This window comes from Chinchilla lanigera, unplaced genomic scaffold (genome assembly GCF_000276665.1).
Source record: "Chinchilla lanigera isolate Chin_1 unplaced genomic scaffold, ChiLan1.0 scaffold00013, whole genome shotgun sequence".
Classification (NCBI taxonomy): domain Eukaryota; kingdom Metazoa; phylum Chordata; class Mammalia; order Rodentia; family Chinchillidae; genus Chinchilla; species Chinchilla lanigera.
The window spans coordinates 21,147,991-21,158,115 of NW_004955414.1; the positions used below are offsets into that span (position 1 = coordinate 21,147,991).

General features: G+C 36.6%; 1 protein-coding gene across 1 annotated transcript in view; it reads right to left on the reverse strand.

Moving 5' to 3' along the window:
• Positions 1 to 10,125, reverse strand: part of LOC102028523 (olfactory receptor 52Z1-like) — a 17,843-nt gene that overhangs the window by 802 nt on the left and 6,916 nt on the right. The gene's annotated exons all lie outside the window — the stretch shown is intronic.

Sequence of the window (10,125 nt, forward strand, 5' to 3'; positions counted from 1 at the left end):
GTCTGTCCGCACAATGTGCAGGATGCCGCAGTTGCCCATCACTCCAACGAGGTAGAGGAGACAGAAGGGGATGGAGATCCAGTGGTGAAATTCTTCATAGCCAGGGATACCTGTGAGATAGAATGTGGAGGACAGTGCGCTGCTGGCATTTGAGGTTGCCATGGGGATCACTGTTCAACCACAGTCCAATTTCACAGTCACTCTCCAATGCTGAGGGTGTTTGATAAATCCTTGATCTGCATCACGAAAAGAAAATCAGATATTAGGAAGAAAGGAGGACTTTCTTTTTCCAATGGGAAGGCAAGGAGGAAAGGAAGGAGAAAAAAAGAGTTGAAGAAAAATTAGAAATAAAGCTTCTGACAATGGAGAAGGGTAGACGAGTTGGCTGTAATGGGGAAGGAGGGAAAGACAGAAGAGAAAAAGAATTAAAATGTTATGTACTCAGACAGACTCCCCAAAATATGTAATCACTATGTACAGAAAACAGGTACTAATAAAACAAAGAAAAAAGAAATCAAACAAAGTTTCAGGGCCTACCTCTAGATTCTTAGTCCACCCCAACATTTCTGCTTTGTTCCTTCTTCATTTCATTGCTGGTTATTGTAAGTTATCCCTCTGTACTAACCGGGATCTGTCCTTCTGCTTCCCCTATTCAAATCCATTCAACATCCCCTCTAAGCATAGACGACTTTCCAAGAACTACCCAGACCGGGAAACAAGCACGCACACACACACACACACACACAGACACACACACACACACTCACACACACACACATTTCTATATTAAATTTTAATTTGTAATTTTATTAGAAATTTTCTTATCCAGGGGTACTGGACTGATATTAGCCCTTTTTAATGATTCTTGGCGTGATTTAAATCAATTCCTTTCTCTAGCTCAGCTTTTTATTTTTGTTTTTAGAAAATAGAACACCATGCAGGCACATTTACGGAATTCAAGAAAAAAGTAGACGACATCACTCTTGTTCTTACTCATCTATCTCCTATTGCATAATTTCTCTTGTAGGTTTTTTTCTGACAATCAACTCTATTATCAGTTTGCTTTCATCCCAAGAGCTAATTGCATGTTAAAATAGACTTTACATATAAATTTTTACAGACAATCTTTAAATAAAATATACAATTTAGGGAACATTGAAGCAGCTCTGGCTGTGATTTTAAAAACTAAGAAATGTCTTCCTATTATATTTCAAACCTAATGACTTGTTTTGAGACTAGTTCTGTGCACAAGAGAAAAAGGAGCAAAATGATAGACAGAACTTAGGGAAACATCGAGTAAGAAACTTATAATTAAAGAAAAAACAAAATAAAAAAATACTAGAGCCAGAATTACTCTATCAGCATCTAACACTGACACTGCATAATTTGTATACAGATCAAATGAGAAAAATATTTTCTTCACTGATTCTACGATCAAGAGAAACATCTCTGAAGGAAAAAGTTGAGCTGTCCGTTAAAATCCAGCTTGTGCTATTGTTTCCAAGCATCCGTGCTCAGTTAGATGTTTATAGGATAATTTACCACCCAAGGGACAGTTCCTCCCACACAAGTCAATAAACTGACATCTTTCTGTATTGTAAAACCTCCTTAGACCTTTTGAAATTCCCAAGTCATTATTTCCCTAAGTTGCATCATCACAAGTCTCATTTAATCCGGATGTTTATTAATGGTAATTTTCTAGGAAATGAAAGAATATGAACAAGAAATCAAAATGGTAAACTCATTCTTTCTTATTGTTTCTATTATCATTACATTCTATCTACATAATTTATGATCCGGTGCTTGCAGTCAGGCTGTTTCCCTCACTCTGCCTCACAGTACGTCAATTCCCAATGCTCTGATGTTGGGATTTCACACCTTATTTTTCTTTCCATGTTTGCACTCACGAGAACACTCGGTATTTAGGTTTCCAGTCCTTTCCTATATTTTTGATTCTTCCTCCCAAATTTCTCAGCCATCATCAGAACTAGGAAATCCACCTTTTTTCCTCCTCTCTGCTTACTCAATTCCATGGCACTTTTCATAGAAATATGTCCAGAATAGAAGATGAAGTTTACACTAGACAAGGAATGAGATCCTTCAGATGTCAGTGACCTATAAATCTGAACAGCAACATTCCATGTTTTAAAGTTTCTACAACATATATAGGCATTATAAAACATATTGATTCACTAACAACTGGTCTTTCTCTTATTCTATAAATCTTTACGTGCAATAGTGCTTAAATTTGATTATCCTACTCTTACTGCTCCTGATAATATCATTTCCAACTTACACACATGTTCATGTGATATCTCCCAGCATACCCTAGAAACGGAAGAGGGAGCTTATGCCTTTTGTATATAAGCCCAAAAGTCCACTGGATGTACAAAGTGGGATTGTAGCCTCTGGAGAGTGTTTAAATACATATCAAAAGCACTGACACTTGGGATTGGAAGGGACTTTGCTATTTGGTGAAATTCCAACCTCATTTAGAAATTACTGTCATTTTTATATCTGCAAATAGTCCCCCACTCTATCTAAATAACAAGCCGTACATAGGTATCTTAAGTCCTGTCTGTTTGAGAAGTCAAACTTGAATTTGAAATTCATAAGCATGAATGTGAACAATAAACTTATTTTGGTGAAAATTATGTCCCGAACTTAAGTGACCGCTGCTCCTTCCCTGAACTAGTCCTTGCATTTTTCTCACTCTTTTAGTGACTGCCCCCTTCTCTTTTGCTTTTCAGCATCCCTTCTTATGTTTTCCTATGTTCTCCCACCTATTTGTTCCCCCCAAATCTTACATACTTGATAGAATGGTTCCTCTTGTCATTAGTAAATGTTCTACTCCTCAGTATTAAATAGGGTGAGCTGATATGATTTCCCCCAGTCCTTAGAGATGTTAGGCCCCAAGACAAATGCAGGAGAGTGGCTGTAACCCTGTCTTTGCCAGCATTTCAGTTATGGCCTTTCCCAAGGCCCTCTCTCCCCCAGGGTCAAGATTTGTGTTACATTGTACTTTATAGAAGAAAGAGTGCTTTGGGGATTGTCAAATATTTACTGCCTCAGTGTCTGTAATAGATGAAATGATGTAATATGAAATAAGATACTTGTTTCATCCAGAACGTGAGTACAGCATAGAATTTTTAATGTGTTCTAGCCAATGAGAGGGACTTATTAAGGACTTAAATAACAGCAGAGAGCATGGAAACTGTAATCAAAAAGCTGTTTTATATAATAACTCTTGACAAAAATGACAGTCAGCTATTTGTCTTATCTTCTTGAGAAATCATACAATACACAGTAAAGCTGAGGTTTTCAGTCAAATCTTCTGACTCATGGGTTAATTTTCTTATTTTGTCATCTGCTCCTTCCAATAAAATAAACATGAGCTGGTTAAAAATGGAACACTAGCTCAATGAATAATACTCACACAAATTTGTCAGTAATAAATGCCTGCTTGCTAGTTAAATCATACAACAGGTTGGCATATGGACCACTAACAGATAAAAAGTATTTAAACAGAGTTGGAAGTTTAAATTATAATACCAGTTCCACTTAGCACAAGAACCAGTTTTATAAAATGTCAAGTGTCTGACTCTATTAATCCTCAAGTGTCATTGTATTGAATATATTCAGTCATAAATAGCTTTATAGGGAATTAATGACCTCAAGAGAAGTAACTGTTCTCATAAAAATCCATTATTTTTAATTACAGTCCTAAGGAAAAGAACAAGAATACCCTATCATGAGGAAAATTTTCACGTCAGTCTCCATAGCTCCTATTCTGAAACTATCAGAAAAATGATTTGTTCTTACTTCTGTCTCTGACTCCAAATGCACTCCAAATTTTCTTTGAACTTTAACTATTCTAATAGAAATTTAGATTACATTGATATCATGTAAATTTTATATGATCAAAGTTCCTAAAGTTAGAGGATTGTCATTAGTAGTGAAGGCTACATATATGGTGTACATATTTGTCAACCACACAAAGGAAGGAGATGTACAGCAACTACACTCCCCTCCACTGTCAAATTCTCTGCCATGCTTAGGTTACAAGCTCAATTCTGAATGTCACACTAGATGAGGAGAAGGGGATGGTCAAATGTCTACCTTTAGAGCTGTAGGAAGAACACAACCTAGACCACCAAGCATGACACTAGGTCTAAGTTGAAAACGAGGGATTTATCCGGGAAAACTGCATCTTGATTTATTTCACATCTACCCTGCTCCGGGTCTGACTGTAATAAATTGTGTCAACATCCATTCGTGCTCTCTGGGTTGACTTGGTCAATAGTGGATACTGAAAGAAAATAAGAATCCATAGGATGCTGGGTTGGGGCTGCTCATTCCTTCACTCCCATCCAGCCCCTCCCTTCAAGTCCTCACGGTGCCTTCATCTCTAGAGAGACAGGGAAAGGCGTCAGGTGTCCTTGTCCACTCTACCACTTTGGAGTTAGGATAAAGGTTTCCATTTCCACTTTAAAACTAGGATGGCAGCTAAGCTTCTACCTGAGTGTTATACATAGACGCTGTCTAGATTTTCCCCAAATCTTACTCACTGATTTCAATGACTCCTTCATCAGCTTCTTCAGATGATCCACCCTTGAGGATAGCATGATGTTTTGCAATGGTTTTGTCTCCATGTCATTTATTTCTGCATTGATCTTTATTATTTATTTCCTTCTACTAACTTGGGGTTTCTTTTGTTCTTGGTTTGCTAGTTCCTTGTGATGCATGGATAGGCTTTTTAATTTTTTCCTGTTTGGTGTAGTTTTATGTAGACAGTGATTATCGTAATCCCCACTGTTAGCACCACCTGTGCTGTGCCACCACAAATTTTGGCATATTGTGTTTCCATTATCATTAGTTTCAAGAATTTTTGAAGTTTTCTTCTTAAGCTATTCTTTAATTCATTGGTTGGTCATGAATAACTTACTTCATATTTATGCACTTGTATAGTTTCCATTTTTTGTCTTTGATTTTTTTTATTTTACTGCATTATAGTCAGAAAAGATGAGTGGCATGATTTCAGTATTTTTAAAAAGGCTATGATTTGTTCGGTGACTTCTTGGTTTATCCTGAGACTGTTTGTTGTGTTGTTGAGAAGAATGTGTGTTCTATAACAACTAGATACAAAAATTGGCAGATGTATACTAAGATTTACTACTCAAAAGTGAAGTTTAATTCTGCTGTATTGTTTTCTTTCTAGATGATGTTCATTGCTGATGGATGTTAAACTCTACAACTGTTATTTTTGGAGTTTATCTCTCCCTTTAAGTCAATTAGTATTTCCTTTAAATATTAATGCACTCAGATATTGGTGCATATAGAGTTATTTCTGTGTACTAATTGACTCACTTATCATACATGTGTGCCTCCAAAAGTGAAGTAAGATTCTTATAAACAATGCATTTTAGAGTCTTGGGATTTTTATCCCTCCACTCACTCTGTTTCTTAATTGGAACATTTCTTCCATTTACTTTCAAGATATCTATTGATTGGTAAGGTCTCACTTCAACCATTTTGATACTAATTTATTATTGATTAATTTCTTGATAAAAACCATTCTTTCCAGGGTAAGATAGAACCTCAGTATTGTTTTAATTTGCAATTCTGGAATGACCAGTGATGTGGAACATTTTTTCATACATTTATTTGCCATTTGTATTTCTTCTTCTGAGAAGTGTATATTCATCTCAGATGCCACTTTTGGATTGGGTCTTTGCATTCTTCACACCTTCCGCTGTGTGTTTTGTGTAATGGCCCCCATGTGCTGTCAGTCAGATGGTGGGAACATCTCTGGGAGAGCTTTTCACCCTTCTCTTTGTCTTGGCAATGCACATGCCTTGCTTCCTGTTTAAGTCTGTCTGAGCCTATACTTGCTTGTTCACCTTCCAGCAGATCTCATGGCAAGGTCTGCAGCGTTCTAGAACACGGTGTGAATTCCTTTGGTTGAAATTGGAGAAAAAAGCTGCCAGACAGCAATTCTTATGCTCCCTGATGAAAGTTTAGAGAAGGGGGAGGAGTTCTGAACCTGGAAGAAGAGATCTCTTTGTCCCTAGCCAAAACTATGAGGGACATAATTAAATATTAAGTCAGCCCTCTTGGGCTCATTCGTACTTAATATGCCTCTAATTATCTTGACACCTGCAAAAGTCTGGCTCTTTTTTTCCTGATTGGCTAAATGCATAGGTTTTGAGATATACAGATTTTCATTTTATAAGCTAAATTCCTTTTTGGCTCTTTTTATATAAAGTCTAAATTATTCCCTCTTGTTTGTTTGTTTTTCTATTTATTTATTTATTTGGTGGCACTGGGATTGAATCAAGGCCTTTGCACTGAGTCACAACCTTGGTCATTTTGTTTTGTTTTGTTTTGTTTTGTTTTGTTTTGTTTCATTTTGTGAAAAGCCTTTGCTAAGAAATCAAATTTCTTCTGCCAGGGTTCAAACTTGCCATCTTTCTGCCTCAGCTTCCTGGTGCTGGGATTATAGGCATGTGTCACCACACCTGGGTGTCAAGCACTCTTAGATACAGAAATATATGTTTGCATACCAATGTCACTCTATCTTTAAAAATTCCTTGTGACACTTTCTTTCACTGAGACAAGATTTTCATTTTCTTTCTACAAGGAAAAAACTCTAACTTCAAAATTACTCCTTTATCCATGTTTACCTGTTGGATTTTTGCAGTGTTGCTCTTCCAAGTTTTATTTTACTAACGCCCCTTTTTGCAAATTCAGTAACGTCCCCAGAGTAACCCATCACAATAGACATTTCTAAGTCCTATCAAATAGAAGTCTGGCTTGTTCTTGAGTCATTGATTCTAATTTGTGTACCCCAAACACACAGACATGATTGCATTTTGAAGTAGTCACCAATAGGGCTAGGACTTTAGCTGGGTAAAATCTCTTAGACCAAGGTTTGCCACAAATGACTAATTTTTTATTCATTCATCTCTTGCTTCTCTCCTTCCTTCTTCTCTTCTGTTAAAAATCAATTGTGATTTGCCACTGATGTGTGAAAGAATTTTATCATGTAATCTGGATCAAAAAACAAACATTCAAATTTCACGATCTTCAAATTACTGTGCTGTGAGTTAGGACGTCATTTATCATGAAATGTACATAGCTGTGCACATACTTATCTGAATGCTTCACATGTGTTCACCAGGGTTCTAGACTGTTCTGGCTAAGAGGTACTTGCTGAACATCAGACATTGCCTAGTTTAGGAAGACTAGCAATGGTAGACAGCACTCACATGGATTTGAAGTAAACACGAGGTAAAGATGACTGTGAAAGGAATCTAATATGTTCTTCCCAGAATTTCCCCTGTGAAAAAAAGTCAACGAAGTTACCTGTTGCTGGATGGACTAGACTCAGCTTATTTTTGAGTCATAAGCAAATAATTTAAACTAGTTTGGTTCCTTTTTCTTCTATTTTACTAACTGTAATTAAATGTATCAACTCCCTACCATTCTATCCTAGGTGCTTTTCATTCTCCAGCTATGCACATTTTCTTGTACTTCCCTCCACTTAGAATAATTTAGCTGCCACTTTCATTACGCCTACTCTGATAACAGTGTTTCTAGTTTTATCTCTCAATTCCAGGTACAAAGAGGGAACATGTCTCATTCAAATTTCACTTCATGTCTCATATTCTTTAAGAGACAGTCATTAGTGGCTTTATTTAACTCTGTAGGGGGTAAAATATATCCTTCCTGTTTAACTGTAAAGTTGTGAAGCACCTTCAAACATACATCAATGTCCATCAATCTAGACAACTTATTTGTTAGTCTCTTGCTTGTCCTTGAATCATTGATTCTAATTTGTATACCCCAAGCACACAGACATGGTTACAGTTTGACTCCCTGATAGGACTAAGATTTTAGCTGGGTGAAATCTATTAGACCTGTGTTCTTCTTTCTTATTTTTCTCTCCTGGGACTTGAACCCAGGGCCTTCACACTAAGATACATCCCCAGCTCTTTATAACCTTTCACGATTATTATTTTGAAGGGCCTCTCTGAGTTGCTAAGTTCCAAAGGCTGGGCTCAGACTTGCTCCTACATCAGCCTTGTGTAGTAGTGACCGCAACACACAACTTATCTCTTATATTTAACAGAAGAAATATTTATTTGAAAATATTGCATAAGAGATGAATAAAATGAGAGACAATGACATATTTCTTTTAAGTTATAACATCTTGAAAATCATCATTTGTACCTAAATGTTTTGAGAACACACATGGTGTGATTTAGGGTTCCATTCTCAGGTACTTGACAGATTACAATGATATCACAGTGAATTCTACTCCAGCCTTAATTCTGCTGAGACACAATACATTTATGAATTACCTTCTGATAACTGCTAATTTAAATCTAAATATCAAGAAATTTTTACTTGTCTTGACATAGAGTCTTTTTTATGATGTTGGGTATTTCTTTTGTTTTTTTTTCCTGTTAATTACACAGTATTTTTGCATAGTCATAAATATATATATTTTGATCATTTACTCTCCCACTACTCTCTCCCTTCCCTTCCCTTGATTCTTTTCCTTTTCTCTGATTATTGAATACTCTCCTTTTTATTTTCATGTAACCTTCCATTTTCCCATGGCTTCCATATATAAAAGAAAACAGGTGCTTTTTGTGTTCTCAGCTTCATCTGTTTTCCTGCAAATGACATGGTTTCACTCTTCTTGACTGAATACTACTCCATGGCAAATATACAGCACTTCTTTATTTTACCTCTTTGACGACTGCTGGCTTTTAATCTGGGCAATTTTGTGTTAATTGTGCTGCAGTAAACATAGGTATGTAGATTTCGCTGTAGTATGCCAGCTTTAATTCTTTTGCATTTATATCAATGAATGTATATCTGGATCAAACAATATCTATTTGCCTGTTTATTGATTTTTTGGTGTTAAGGATTTTTTTAATGCCTTTTATATCTGTATATTAACCCTCTGTCAGAGAACTAGCCTGCAAAAAATGTTCTCATTATGTAGGTTCTCTTCACTCTGCCCATTGTTTCATTAGCTGTGCAGAAGTTTTAGAGGCTTAAAGAGAAGGTGGATTTGTTAGAATATTATGCCAAGACCCAGTTGTCCTTACAGTGTTCTGAGGTATGCATGCTGTGTCCAAATTTGGGCAAAGGACACTCAGATTTTTTGGCATTCACTGAATGCACCATTGTGGCAAAAAAGCAAACATTTAAAACATGTATTTATAACTATCAGAGTGGATCACTGAGCTTTGCAGCTAGAAAAAAACCCAATTTAATGAACTGATTAGCATTAAATAAGCTTTTTGTCTCTCTGAGGAATTCTCCCAGTTCAGTTTCAAGTTGTAATTCACCCGTAGAGATAACTGGGCCAGCCTGTCATGCCACAAGGACCATTCATGGTCTTCATCCTTGTTATCCTCCCACCTACGCCATTTTTTAGCATATTATGCAAGCACTAGTGTGTTTGATAACAAGCTCTAGGTAGCATCACTTTTGATTTTATTTTGTCTTTTTTGTCTATAGTGGTTTACCTCTTCTTCTACATCATTTTTATTGCAGAGAATGTTCTCTGGTGGGCAATATGCAATAAGAAAGTATGCACACTTGTTCTCATTCCCATGGCTTTTCATAAGCATCTAATAAATATCCTATTATGAATTTTCCAGTCTTTTTCCCTTCTAAGTCCCTGACTAGTTGGCCAAACATTCACCATCATCCATAGCCACTGTATACTCCAAAATCATCACTCAGTTTCACAGATATAATTTTAGAGTAATTCTAGGATCGTAGCAAAATGGAATAGAAAACACAGAGAACGCTCACATAAACCACACATGGACACACACACAGCTTCCTGCACTAACAATAGCCCGCACCAGAGTGGTGGATGGTGTAATCAGTGAATCAATCTAACACAGCAGTGGCCTCTTTCCATAGTGTAGGTAGGTTCACTGTTGGTATTGTACTTTCTATATCCATTGACAAATGCATAATGGCATATGTCCACCATGACAAAGTCATACAGAGTAGTCTCAGTGACCTAAATCCCTCTGTGTTCCATTTATTCCTTCCTTCCTCCCATCAATCCCTGGAAACCATTGACCATATTTG